Raw genomic sequence first — 13,482 nt, 5'->3', positions numbered from 1 at the left:
GTCCTTAAATATGATTCCCTAATTCTTCACAGTCTTGTATCCAAAGCAAGAACTGTTCCAAGAATTAAATACATAACACCAAAATTTTAAACAACACATTTCCCCAGTAAAACATTTTTTTTAATTATTTTGTAATTATATCATGAATTTATAAGTATACATACATACATACTAGTATACATATCATGATAAGAATACATATACTATTTCTGCTACTTCATAGTATTTCTGCAAACTCATAGTATTTGTTCCAAAGCATAGTATTTCTGCTATGTTACATTACTATGCTTTGACACAAATACTATGATTTGGCAGAAATACTATAAAATAGCAGAAAAACTAAGATTTAGCACAAATACTAGAATATAGCAGAAATACTCTGTTTGGGCAGAAACAGTATGCTTTGGCACAAATACCATAATTGCGTACAATTCCTATAATATAGCAGAAATACTAGGATTTTGCAGAAATACTGTTTTAGCGGAAATACTAACTTTAGAAACATAATACCTGATCAAAACTTTAAAAACACTTACAAAAGACTTTCAAATTATTTTAATCCCCCTATTAAAAGTGGTAGACTTTTTATTATGTCAAGGTTTTCTTTTAATTCCTTTAATATTTGGTCAAGTACTGAAAAGTGTACACCTCAATTTGAAGATTTGCAGACAAAAAATTATAAACAATTCAACAAATAACTCACCTGTTCTGATGTGTATTCTTCTCTACAGGAAAAATGCCACGTCAGATGACAGAATGCCCAATATGCTTGATTCCATATGTTGCAGTTGGGCAGCATTTAAAAAAATACCACCATGTTGTAAACAAAGAAGAATTACATTTACTGCTAAATTACTGCTCTACAATGTAAGTCACTGTCATACAGTATATGACAAAACATTGCAACAATTTAAAGTGGTAGTTGTAGTTACATTTGTCAAACTGGATGTGATATGCAGTTACAGGGGCAGGCTGGACTGTCCAGTATGTAAAGCTAAAAACCGTATAAGACTGGACAAGCACTTGGAAAATGTCCACTGTGAGATTGAGGTTAGTGTTTTGTATAGCTTACATTTTGTTGTTAAATTAGAATGCATTCTTATGTGACATGTTTCACTAACTTTCTCAAACATTGCTGTTCTATTGTTTATACCTTTTCAGAAATCAGATCACAAGAAAGTAATAAGGACAGCGAAACGATTGGCTAATCTGAAAGCCCTCAAAGCTCTCAGACGTTCAAATCCACAGCCTCCAATGGTGACCTCACTGGACATAGAGCAGCTGACTGAAAGCAGTGATCAAGAGGAGCAAAGTGATAGCAGTGATACCCGTGAAGAATCTGCAGAGATTAGAGAAGACAGCTCAGTCCATTCCCCTGTCAATCAATCAGATGATGCTCAAGTCCAACATCAGAATTGCAAAAAGTGCAAAGAACTGGATTTGTTACTTCAACTCCTGAAAAGGAATCTGAAAAGTCTGAAATCCACTAAGGATAAACTTGGCTTCAAACCTCTCAGCCCCCCAAAGCGCCAGAAATTTGAAAGAAGTAAACGTGACCCAACAGCCCGGCTTCCTAAATTTGGTATGAATTCTTTGGCAATAATATTGTTTCTTGTGTAGTGTAATGTGAAATTTTAGAACTGGTTGTTCTATTTTGGAACTCACATCCCGCTAATTAAACATTACTACTAATTAGCAATATCTTTCAAATATCATTGTCAACCACTTGAATTAGAAGAATGTTTTCTGTACTTCATCAGTTTGTCATGACACTCCTAATTGCTATGTTGTTACTACATTTTATTTTAAACAGAGAAAGTCCTGAATGCTTGGTTTCAACACATTTGTGGAACAAGTAAAAAGGACGTCGAAAATGCCAAACAACGGGTCCAATATGTCCGTGCCTGGGCATATTTCATGTCTCACAATCAACTCCCTGCAATGACGTTTGCATTTATGGACAACAGAGAAAGACTGACTGAGTACATTTTTACAAATTTCTGTGATATATTAGTCCAGTAATCTCAATAATATTAAAGTCATGACTGATTTGTGTTTGTTTGTGGGCCTTTTTTAGATGGACAACTTATCTGAATAAACATGCCGTGACAACCAAAAGGATTCGGATTGGAAATGTGAGGGCGTTCTTGAAATTTCTAATTGATGCACAACTGCCAGAGGTCAGAGCCTCCCGTAAGGCTTTAAAGGGGACTTTATTTGCACTTCAGTTGGAAATGAAGAAGAGCAGAAGGGAGTTACACACCCACAGGCAAGCCATCCGGATCAAAAAATCACGTAAGATCCAACTTTACTACTTATTCATCATTGTTGTTACCTAGAATGTGTAATAAATACATTATTTATAAATGTTATGATGTCATTACTGTGATGTAGTGAGGAAAGAGGACTCAACATGTTATAATGTAAGGTATAAATTGTATTTAAGTATATATTTTGTACACTGCAAAGGTATACATTGTACAAAATAGAAAGTAAACAGAAACTAGGAAATGCAGAGTGACACAAACAGGCAGGCAGCAAAACAGTTTGTCACCACAAGGAAACAGTGGCACACCAAAGCTACTTATTCCAAAGTAAGAGGGAAGTAAAGATAGCTGAGAGAACCTACCACAGATGTAGACAACAAAATTGTCTACATCTGTGGTAGGTTGAAAGTGAGGGGTAAAAGTTATACTAAACAAAAGAAAAATGTCACCAAAAACAGGAGACATGACCAGCAACTAACCAGTGGGGAAACAAAACTAAACATACAAATGCAGAAAGAAAAAATATAAAATATGTCTATCTAAACAATAAGCAAACTAGTAATCAAATTAAAGATACCTACTGATAAAATGAACTATACTGTCAAAAAACACAAAGACAAAAATGGTCAAGGAAATGAGCCTATCAAAATTTAGGATATTGATATTTCCTTTTTTCACAGTACTAAGCTTGGTAAACTTGGAAAGTTTAGGAAGTAGGATAAATAAATTGAAACGGTTAATATTCTGGATTGGAAAGTAAGATTTAAGTTCAAAATGGCAATCCAATTCATTTTCATATACTGTGAGCTCTGGTCGCCAGTTCTTCTTCCTTACAAAATAATTTTTTGAAAAAAATTAGGTCTAAACTACAACCTGTTTTATATTTACATCATTGCGTGCAGCATGAATGAGCATGACTGGAGCTGCAGGAACATAAAAACATTCTGTGTCTTTTAGAAATGCTTGTAGATCCTGTCCACATCACTGATTTTCTCAAGAAGGCCACCACACACATCCCTGAAGCACTTGGTAAGTGTGTAGTTCATTTCTCCATAAGGACAACTCTAATAACCCCAATAATATCTCTGTTAATGAGAAATTATATAATATTTACTTACCAGCTGTAATCTGTATGTATATATAGTTCAGAATCTCAGATTTACAGAAATATATGACAGAACTTTTTGCTTTCAATTATAACAGACTGCTCATTTATAATCACTTGTTGGACTTTTTGATTTTTCTTCAAATATATAATACATATACAAACAGTAGCATTTGTGATGTTTATATAGGATTATATTAGGGGGGGTATATAGCAATATAATGGATATGCTTCCCTATCCCTTGTGTCTTACTGTGCAACCTCTATGTTACTCAATAGTCGAGCTTGAGAAAAATCCCACACCTGAGAACCTAGACTGGTTCTATGGTCTTCTGGCTGGATTTGTCATCTGCACAACTGGGCACAGAAGAGGCGTCATATCAAATATGACAGTTGAGGAAGTTGGCACTGCTGAAGCGGATGGTGATGGCCGGCGGATAATCAGAGTAAAATCATTAAGCAATTATTTCTCTCCCTGATTAAAGATATTTTCTTACCAGCGACATCAATGACTGTGTGCAATGTAATTTAGTTGCTGATTCTTTTACAGGTAAAAGAGCACAAGACCAAGGAAACATTTGGCCATGCACTTGTTCCCCTAACGAAAGACGAATACATATGGTTTCACCGCTTTGTGTACCACCGCCACAGATACCCTGGTGTATCATCACAATTGATTTTTGCCAACACCAATGGAGGGCCTTATGCTAAGATGCTGACATCATTCCAAGATGCATGGAGGAAGTTTGGTATCCCAGGAAAACCAACCTTCTCTATGATTAGGAGCAGCATCAGCACTTTTGTGAGTAGTTTCCACTTTATGGTGATTCAGTGTTTTACCTTCCTATCCTTTTAGAGGGATGATATAAAAAGTCACCCTTCCTGGTTTTACTCCCAGTGTTATAATGTTGAAAGGACATTTCTTTTTCTTTATATTGTCTTCTGTTGTACTTCTTTTTGTGGTTCTGTCCTTAGCTCTGCAAATCTCCTTGAAAATGTCAAATGTTAGTGCAATTAATAACATTATTTAATGTTTACATTTGTAGAGTGGGAGATCCTTGGGAACCCAAAGCAAGGTACAAGTCCACCGGATGATGTGCTATTCTGACGCAACTGCAGAGAGACCTTATGAGGCAGATTTAAACTTTGACGAAGCCTTCAAGTGCCGCAACAATGCTGCAAAGGCACTTGCTGTGAACAATAGAACCAGAGACTCTGAGGAATCTACAACCTCAGAAGACAATGAAGATGTGTTGCAGAGAAGATATGCTGGACCAAAGAAAAGAAAGTCTAGTCAAAATACCACAAGAGGAGAAATTGTGAAAAAGAAGACCAAACAGCACGCAAATACCATTGACACAGACACATCTGGAAAACACCGACATAAACAGAGTGGCAGGGGAAGAGCAAAAGTGACTACAGAGAGTAGTGAAAGTGAAGATTATGATGATAACCATGAACACATTGACCTTACAGCAGCAGGTACATTGGGATCCACCAAAGGTAAAGATAATGCTAAAGAAAAGGGAAAAGCCACAAAGGACAGAGGAGACTTGTATAGTCATACTCAGTTTCTTAAAAACAAGTTCAAATGTTGGGAATATCCTAAAATTATCTTAGAAAGAAATGCAATCCAAACACAAATACAAAAAGTTGTTAGACCAAAGGAAACAACTGAGGGTGTGAACCAAACACAAACAGAGACAATAGATGAAGACAATGAAGCCTTGAGGCCAGAAAGTTTGAGTGAAAATGAAAACAGTATGGAAACAGTGACTACAGATAACGAAGAAGACAAAGCTGAAGATGAAAATGGTCCCTTGTTGAACACAACAGACATAGACCAAGAAGTTTCCAGTGGAGTAGTGAGAAAAACTACAGAAAAAATAAAAGGAATGAGCACAGAGGACATAGGCAGAGATAAACATGGACCACAGAAAAAGACAACAACCGAGGAAAAATGCAATTTGAGATCAGAAGGAACAACAGAGGAAGGAATGAGAACACAGACAGAGACTACAGAAAAAGACAAAGCACTCAGCACAGAGGACACAGACATAAAGGAACAGAGACCACAGATGGAGACCGCGGTCAAAGAAAAAAACATTTTGAGAGCAGGAGTTACAACAGAGGAAGGAATGAGACCACAGACAGATACTACAGAAAAAGACAAAGCACTCAGCACAGAGGACAAAGACATAAAGGAACAGAGACCACAGATGGAGACCACAGCTAAAGAAAAAAATAATTTGCGATCAGAAGGAACAACAGAGGAAGGAATGAGACCACAGACAGATACTACAGAAAAAGACAAAGCACTCAGCACAGAGGACAAAGACATAAAGGAACAGAGACCACAGATGGAGACCACAGCTGAAGAAAAAAACGATTTGAGATCAGAAGGAACAACAGAGGAAGGAATGAGAACACAGACAGAGACTACAGACAAAGACAAAGCACTGAGAACAGAGGACAAAGACATAAAGGAACAGGGACCACAGATGGAGACCAGGGTTAAAGAAAAAAACGATTTGAGAGAAGAAGGAACAACTGAAAACAAAGACACAGTTAGAGTAAAAGAAGATGGCCCTGGGACTAGCTATGAGTCTCCAGTGGCACACCCAAAAAAGAGGAAAAGGTCTCTAATGAAGAAAAGCTCTTTGCCGAAGTGTGATGAAAGCAAAGAAACAAGGCAAAAGGGCAACAAGCGAGAAAGAAAAAGACCAAAGAGCCTGACTGCAAAACAGTTGTTAAGTCCAAAGATGCTCAGAAGTCACAAGACTAAAGAGGCACCTAAAGATACCAGCAAAAGACAAAAAGCCATACAAAGAGTCAGAGGAAAAGATAAGAAAAACATTTTTGGTTGTTGTTGATTTTACTCTGATCTTCTGACAGTTTGTCTTTCTACATTTTGAAAACTTTGTTATCATGTGATTTTACACAGTTGCTCTGAGGGTTTTTTTTCTAGAATTTACTCACTTTTGCATGTGAGAGTCTTCTTTTTTGTTAAGGTAAGTTATTGTTTTTATTTCTTACTTTTAAAATAAAACTTGTTAAAAACGAACAATGCTGATATATATAAGTTGTTGAAAACAAATGCCAAATGCAATAATAAAAATCTTTCAGTTATATTTGAAAATCATGTGTCTTTGTTCAACAATCATTAGTCATGGATTTCATTTCTAAGCTGTAATTCCAAATAACTCATATTATTCAGGCAGGGTTGCTAAAGGATGAAGTCCTCACAAATTATATCTGATTCCAAGTAACAATACCCTATAATACATAGCAGAATCAGTCATCTGATTTGGTAAAAGTCAGTGATGTTAATGGTGATGTCAGCAGATTATGTACAAATTATGTTTTTTCTTTCACAATGTGGATTTCCAAATGAGTCACATTTCACACTAATGTGGTTCCTAAAGGATAATATGCAAATTAGTAGATTGAATTAGACAGTTACTTTAATGACACATGCAATTCCTCACAAATCATCCTCAATTAAAATTGTCTTATAACAGACAGCATAAATCGATCATCTGATTTACTGGTAGATAGTGATGTCAGAGTGATGTCAGCTGAAGTCTGGAGAAGAACAATTTGTTAAGTGGTGAGTCCAGTCAGCATTGTATTGATCCTAATTACTATTGATTCTTCTTCTTCCTTTCATCCCAATCACTAGCGCTTCCAATATTCCCATACAATCAACAATTCTTCCAATTTTTCCACCCTAATCTTTAGATCTTCCACTTATTCAAGATGCATTGTCTGAAATTCAGGAGCAGGACCATGCCTCCAAACATACCCCTTCTGGGTCTTATCTATATGACCCCCCACTTGTACAAGCTGTTCGTTCTTGTTTTCGTGCCCCACCTTCCTATTTGCTTTTTTCAATTCTTTCAATTCTTCATGTCTCATTAGTACATTTGAATCTACCATGCTGGGGAGCTGCCTCCAGTCCCCTTCGAGGTCATTCCCAAAAAGCAGCTCAATTCATGTCCAAAACATTCAGCGTAATTTACATACTGTGAAACGCTTGGCAGTTGCACTTTCTCCTTCTCCCTCTCCCTTATTGTACCTGCTTGGCTTCTCATGTCTTTTGTATGGTCTTGCTCATTCTCTAACCCTAAGAGAGTCTCCCAGACTTGTTCTCTATAAACCTAAAGAAGAATTATGGATTTGATCAACTGATCCCTTAACGAAACTGACAACTCCTGGGCTTGGGAGAGCCGATTGTTCTGCAGAGACATTTGCTGCTGGATACTCAATGGTCTATTGCATTGGGTGTCTGGTGACACTCTTGATGGAGGACATTGAACGACATCTACCAATTCAGAACCATGATAACAGAGTTCTGGCTGATTGGAGCTGGCTTGGACCTGGGCTATAGAAGAACAAGAAGCGGCTACAGCTGTTCAAAATCCCACAAGGCTGGCCATGTATCTGATTCTGATCATTAATATAAAATACTACAACAACTAATAATAGCAACTCGGATAAAAAGCCGTTGTTTATGTGAACATTCGTACAGCACTTTAATCAATACTACAGAGTCAAAGTTTATTGATTTCTTTTACGAGGTATAATTTCAAATAAAAATATTTCTAATGGTAGCTGTGCAAATCCTGTTAATTAAGTTGTATTAGTTACACATAAAATTTCTAATGGGTATTTCTACTTTCCAAGGTCCAGTACCCAATAAAACACAGCAGAATTCAGTTCTCTGATTGGCTAAAGATTGTTTTGAGTATAACAGCAAACTTTGGGGGAGAGACAGTGCTAGGCCCCTTGCTAGCCCGCTTGTGGGTCTGCAGTGCCCACTATCCTGGGTTTTGGCACCACTGTAACAAACCACTGCAGGCCCAGTGACATTTTCAAGCTTTTCATCATGGTTTATTCGACATCTCCGCAACATCCCTTGATACAGGACCCGGTACAGCTTTTAAGGTTGTGAGGCTAGATCGTAGATGCAGATCATAGAGGTGCGTCCATCTCACCTGCAGTGGTACTGCAAGCCACGACCACATCAGATTTTAATTCAATTCAATTCAATTCAGTTTTATTTATATAGCGCCAAATCACAACAAAAGTCGCCTCAAGGCGCTTCATAGATACAGAGAAAAACCCAACAATCATATGACCCCCTATGAGCAAGCACTTTGGCAACAGTGGGAAGGAAAAACTCCCTTTTAACAGGTAGAAACCTCCGGCAGAACCAGGCTCAGGGAGGGGCGGCCATCTGCTGTGATCGGTTGGGGTGAGAGAAGGAAGACAGGATAAAGACATGCTGTGGAAGAGAGACAGAGGTTAATAACAGATATGATTCAATGCAGAGAGGTCTATTAACACATAGTGAGTGAGAAAGGTGACTGGAAAGGAAAAACTCAATGCATCATGGGAATCCCCCAGCAGCCTATGTCTATTGCAGCATAACTAAGGGAGGATTCAGGGTCACCTGGTCCAGCCCTAACTATATGCTTTAGCAAAAAGGAAAGTTTTAAGCCTAATCTTAAAAGTAAAGATAGTGTCTGTCTCCTGAATCCAAACTGGAAGCTGGTTCCACAGAAGAGGGGCCTGAAAACTGAAGGCTCTGCCTCCCATTCTACTTTTAAATACTCTAGGAACAACAAGTAGGCCTGCAGTGTGAAAGCGAAGTGCTCTAATAGGGTGATATGGTACTACAAGGTCATTAAGATAAGATGGGGCCTGATTATTTAAGACCTTGTATGTGAGGAGCAGGATTTTGAATTCAATTAACCATACATTTGGACAGCATTTTATTTTTTTTTTTCATTTAAACCATTTTCTATCCATGGCTGGTTCGGAATCACCAATAAGCCTAACACGAAACTTTTCTGTACTGTTGGAGGAAACCCAAGTATCCACAGAGACAAAATTCACTCAAAAGCAAGTGAGCAAGTCAAAAAGACACTTAGATCCACTGGATAATGATAACGGAAAACGTGTGGGATCAATTTATTGATTTCACATTTCCTTTTTTTCGATCACTGTTAATGTGGTTCATTCCACATAGCTTGTCCTAATCTCCACATCACACTGATCAGATAGAGATGTCTATCCCTTTGATTTATATCTGACATCACAGCATCCATTCTTTTCCTGTCATGCTTTCCTGCATTGCAAAATAACTTTATATGTCCAAAAGTCAGATAAGAAATTAGTCAGACTATAGGTTGTAATCTACAAATTATATTAAACTGTGTTACATTCCTAAAATTCTTATTTTCTAACTTAGATGTAATTGTGTACTGCTGCCAATGAGTTCATAAACACGTCTGTTTGAAGCTATTTTATTGGAGTATCTACCAGCAAGCATTTCGAGATTCAAAGATCATTTTAACTAGGTGTGAATTCAAAAGAGTTAATTGTTGCACTAACCAAATTCCTAAAAGCTGTTAATATATTAATTTAATTTAATTTAATTTAATTTAATTTAATTTAATTTAATTTAATTTAATTATAGAAAAGATTCCAAACAAGTCGTCTTCCATTCCAAGTACTGGTACCATCAACTATGTTGGTAAATTAGATCGTGTGATTGGCTGAAGGATCTGACTCATCATGAACTTTGGGGGGAGGAGCAATAACGTCAGACTGTGATGAGAGTACAGCAGACTGGCAAAGATTTGTTTCAAGGTAAGTGCAATCCTAACCACTAATTCTTTCCTTTTGTTATGATCCTAATCCTTAGTCCTTCCAATGATACAATACAAATAGCTAAACTTCCATAATTTTCATCCCTGTCCCTGGACATTCCAGTTATGTAATATACATCACTAATGCTTCCAACATTGTGCTGATGTCCTCTGTATGCAGTGTGTCTTTGGAAACATGCCACGCTATGTGCACCAAACATCTGAACTGAATTTAATGTTTTTGTTTATATTTTATGTATTTTTAAAAAATAATTTCTCTTTCAACACAGTATTGCAAGTCCTTAGTCAAGTGGGCTCCTCACAAGAAGAGAAAAATGGATAGAAGAGGGACGACTCCTATTCCTCAGAACCCTGTGAAAAGCAATAAACCACAACTGGTGGAAAAAGATGACCTGCAGCCACAGGATGAAACTAGGAAGTTGGAGATTTCTGAAGCTGTTAAAGAGCCTCAGTCCAGCAATGATGGTGTGCCAGTGAATGTAAGTTAACAGAGTAACACAGCCAACAAGAAATGAAATATCAGATGAAATGAGTTACTGCATCAAATACTAAGAATCTCCTCTCTTCATTTGTCTTTGCAGGCAGACGGTGTTGCTGATGGGAAAGGAAAATGACTGCCAATAAAGACACACAAACATAGCTACACACACACAAGCATGCATGCACCTGCACACATATGTTCATATACAACAATGTTCAGATAAAGTTCAATAAAGTTCTTGTTGTTCAACTGCAAAATCCTGTGTTTTCTTTCTCACACTGATGGAGGATGGGAAAAGTCCACAGTCATGGTATTCAAAAAGAATATAATGCAAAGATTTGCAGCTGAATCACAACATGAGGAGCAGCATTGTAATGTAATCCTTCTTATATAATACTGTTATATACCTACTTACTACTTGAAGCACTATAGATTAAAAGTCCCATTTTAACTGTAGATTAAAACAACACTTAAAAAAACAAGTTTAATAATTTGTTTGAAAAGGTGTAATTCCAGATTAAAGTTACAGTACACTAATAAGATTCACAAAACAGATTCACTGAATGTTATTTATTATAATTACAGAAAAGACTCCAAGCGAATCATCTTCAATTCCAAGTACTAGTACCTGGTAATATAGGCAGAATTAATAATGTGATTGGCTGAAAGGTCTTTATAGTCATGAGTTTGGGTGGGAGGGGCAGTGATGTCAGAGTGTGGTAAGAATACAGCAGACTGGAAGAGATTTGCTTCAAGGTAAGTTCAATCAAAATCACTAATGCTATAATTTTTATGATATTAATCTCTAGTTCTTCAAATTGTTAGAATACAAATCAATATTTCTTCCAGATTTTCCATTCTAATATTTAGATCTTCCACTTATAGAATAAAAATCACTAATTCTTCCAAGATAGTAATGGTTATTTCCTCTGTATGTGTCTTATCTTTGGAAACTTGGCTTCATCACATGCAGAAGAAGGAAGAACAATGTCAGGTATGTACAAGTGTTAGTTCTACATATGTTTGATTCCTGAGATTCAGTGGTCCCACATGGTATTCCTAAGATTTTTATTTGTCCTTCATGCAGTGGAAATACAGCTGCAAAATGCTGACAATGAAGTGCGCATTGGTCTGAGCCTACAAGATGAGAATCTTACAGGAGAACATTACAGGCAAGAGCAGTTTGTCTTTGTTACACAGAGATACTTACCACAATAAAAGAATACATCCACTAACATTCTATCCTCATAAATGTTTTAGATGTACATGTGGGCAATTATTGGATCCATTGACCTGGTGGATACTACTTGCAGTTGCAGCTGCAACCATTTTATTCTATATGGTGGTCTTTCTCCTGCTCCATTCCAACAAATACATCTAAGTAAATAAATGCAGATTAAAAGGAAGTTCAATAAAGTTTATTTCTTTACAAATATCAAAATTGTGTGTCTTCATTCTCACACTGGGTTAATGCGGGATGTCAAAGGTTGTCTAACATCAAGATTTATGGTGGTTCAAAATGCAGACAAGAAAAGAAAACTACAGGTGAATCCAAATGTGATGCTCATTGTTGTTCCCAAGACTAAGCAAAAAATGCAATGTAATATATTTGTACTAATCTTTAGCTGTTAGACTACTAAATGCTGACAGGGGTCGTTTGGATTCATATTTATGATCATTAATTTTTATAGGTTGTGTGAATGAGCAGACAAAAATGGCCCTTTTTGGGATTAATAAAGTTATGTGAGATTAGTTAAAAAGAAAAAAATGGGCATTTGTGAAACATTTTATTTAATAGTACAGAGTCAAAGTTTATTGATTTCTTTTACAAGGTATAATTTCAAATAAAATGATTCCTAATGGTAGCTGTGCAAATCTTGTTATTAAGTTAGTTGTATTAGTTACACATAAAATTCCTAATGGGTATTCCTATTTATTTGAAGGTTCTCCAATCAGAGTTAGTGGATCAAGCTGGAACCAGGGAGGTTGTTGCAGCTCTTCAAGGGTCTCAGTTTCAGAGCAATGACGTTCCATCCACTGTAAATTCATGGAGCACAGGAATACAACAAATCATTAATAAAAAATAAAAAAAAGATTGCAAAAGACACTTAGAATCGCCACCATAAATTTGTCTTTGCAGCCAAGGAGTTCTAATTATGGGAAAGAAAAATAAATGCTAGACAAGACATACAAATATGACCACCACACACGCACACACACACACAAACAGTTAAGAGGTCAAGATTAGTCAGAAATATATATCTAATTGGTTGGTGATTGATTATTTATTGTCAGATGTGAACTCAATTCAATTCAGTTTTGCTTAGTGCCATATAGTGCCAAATTCCACCAACAGTTTCTTCGAGCTGCTTGGAAAGGTAACGACCCTTACAATAATATCAAGAAAACAGAAAAAAAATGACTATGGCCCTTGTGAGCAAAAGCTATGGTGACAGTGGCAACGAAAACCTTCCTTTTAACAGGAAGAAACCTCCAGCACTACCAGGCTCACAGAGGGGCTGCCATGTGCTGTGACCGGCTGGGATTCTGTCTGCATATCAATTCAATTCAATAAAACTTTATTGATCCCAAAGGTTGACCCCGAAGGAAATTGGTTTAAGGGTGCCGACCTTTTGCCAGCGCCAGCTTACCCTTCCGACCATACATACATTACACAAACATCACATGGGGAAGACAGGTCCGAGAGGTATAATAATGGAAAATCCACAACACGAGGAAAGACGAAGAGAAAAAAGAACTCCTCCAAGACTGAGCTCACACAGGGAGATCAGTTTGAGAACAGAAAGAAACACATAAGCACATAGCACATGAATCATAGATTAAAAGTCCCATTTTAACTGTAGATTCAAAAAATCCTTTATTCAAAAAATTTGTTTTATTCTTTTCTTTGTAATTCCAGATTAAAGTTATAGTACACTAACAAGATTCCTA

At 36.8% G+C, this 13,482-nt stretch overlaps 2 long non-coding RNA genes across 2 annotated transcripts; both read left to right on the top strand.

Annotated features, from left to right (window-relative positions):
* The first annotated feature begins 3,743 nt into the window (after positions 1-3,743).
* On the top strand, positions 3,744-4,634 carry LOC309706093. The gene is made up of 3 exons (XR_014276674.1): positions 3,744-3,818; positions 3,923-4,174; positions 4,419-4,634. It is a non-coding gene; the product is annotated as an uncharacterized lncRNA (long non-coding RNA).
* A 5,275-nt stretch (positions 4,635-9,909) lies between these two features.
* Positions 9,910-10,817, top strand: LOC309707525. The gene is made up of 3 exons (XR_014277001.1): positions 9,910-10,029; positions 10,319-10,528; positions 10,631-10,817. It is a non-coding gene; the product is annotated as an uncharacterized lncRNA (long non-coding RNA).
* The last annotated feature ends 2,665 nt before the right edge of the window (positions 10,818-13,482 follow it).

The sequence above is a fragment of the Aulonocara stuartgranti genome (assembly GCF_965226115.1).
Source record: "Aulonocara stuartgranti genome assembly, chromosome: 5".
Classification (NCBI taxonomy): Eukaryota; Metazoa; Chordata; class Actinopteri; order Cichliformes; family Cichlidae; genus Aulonocara; species Aulonocara stuartgranti.
This window is presented reverse-complemented; position numbering and strand designations above follow the sequence as displayed.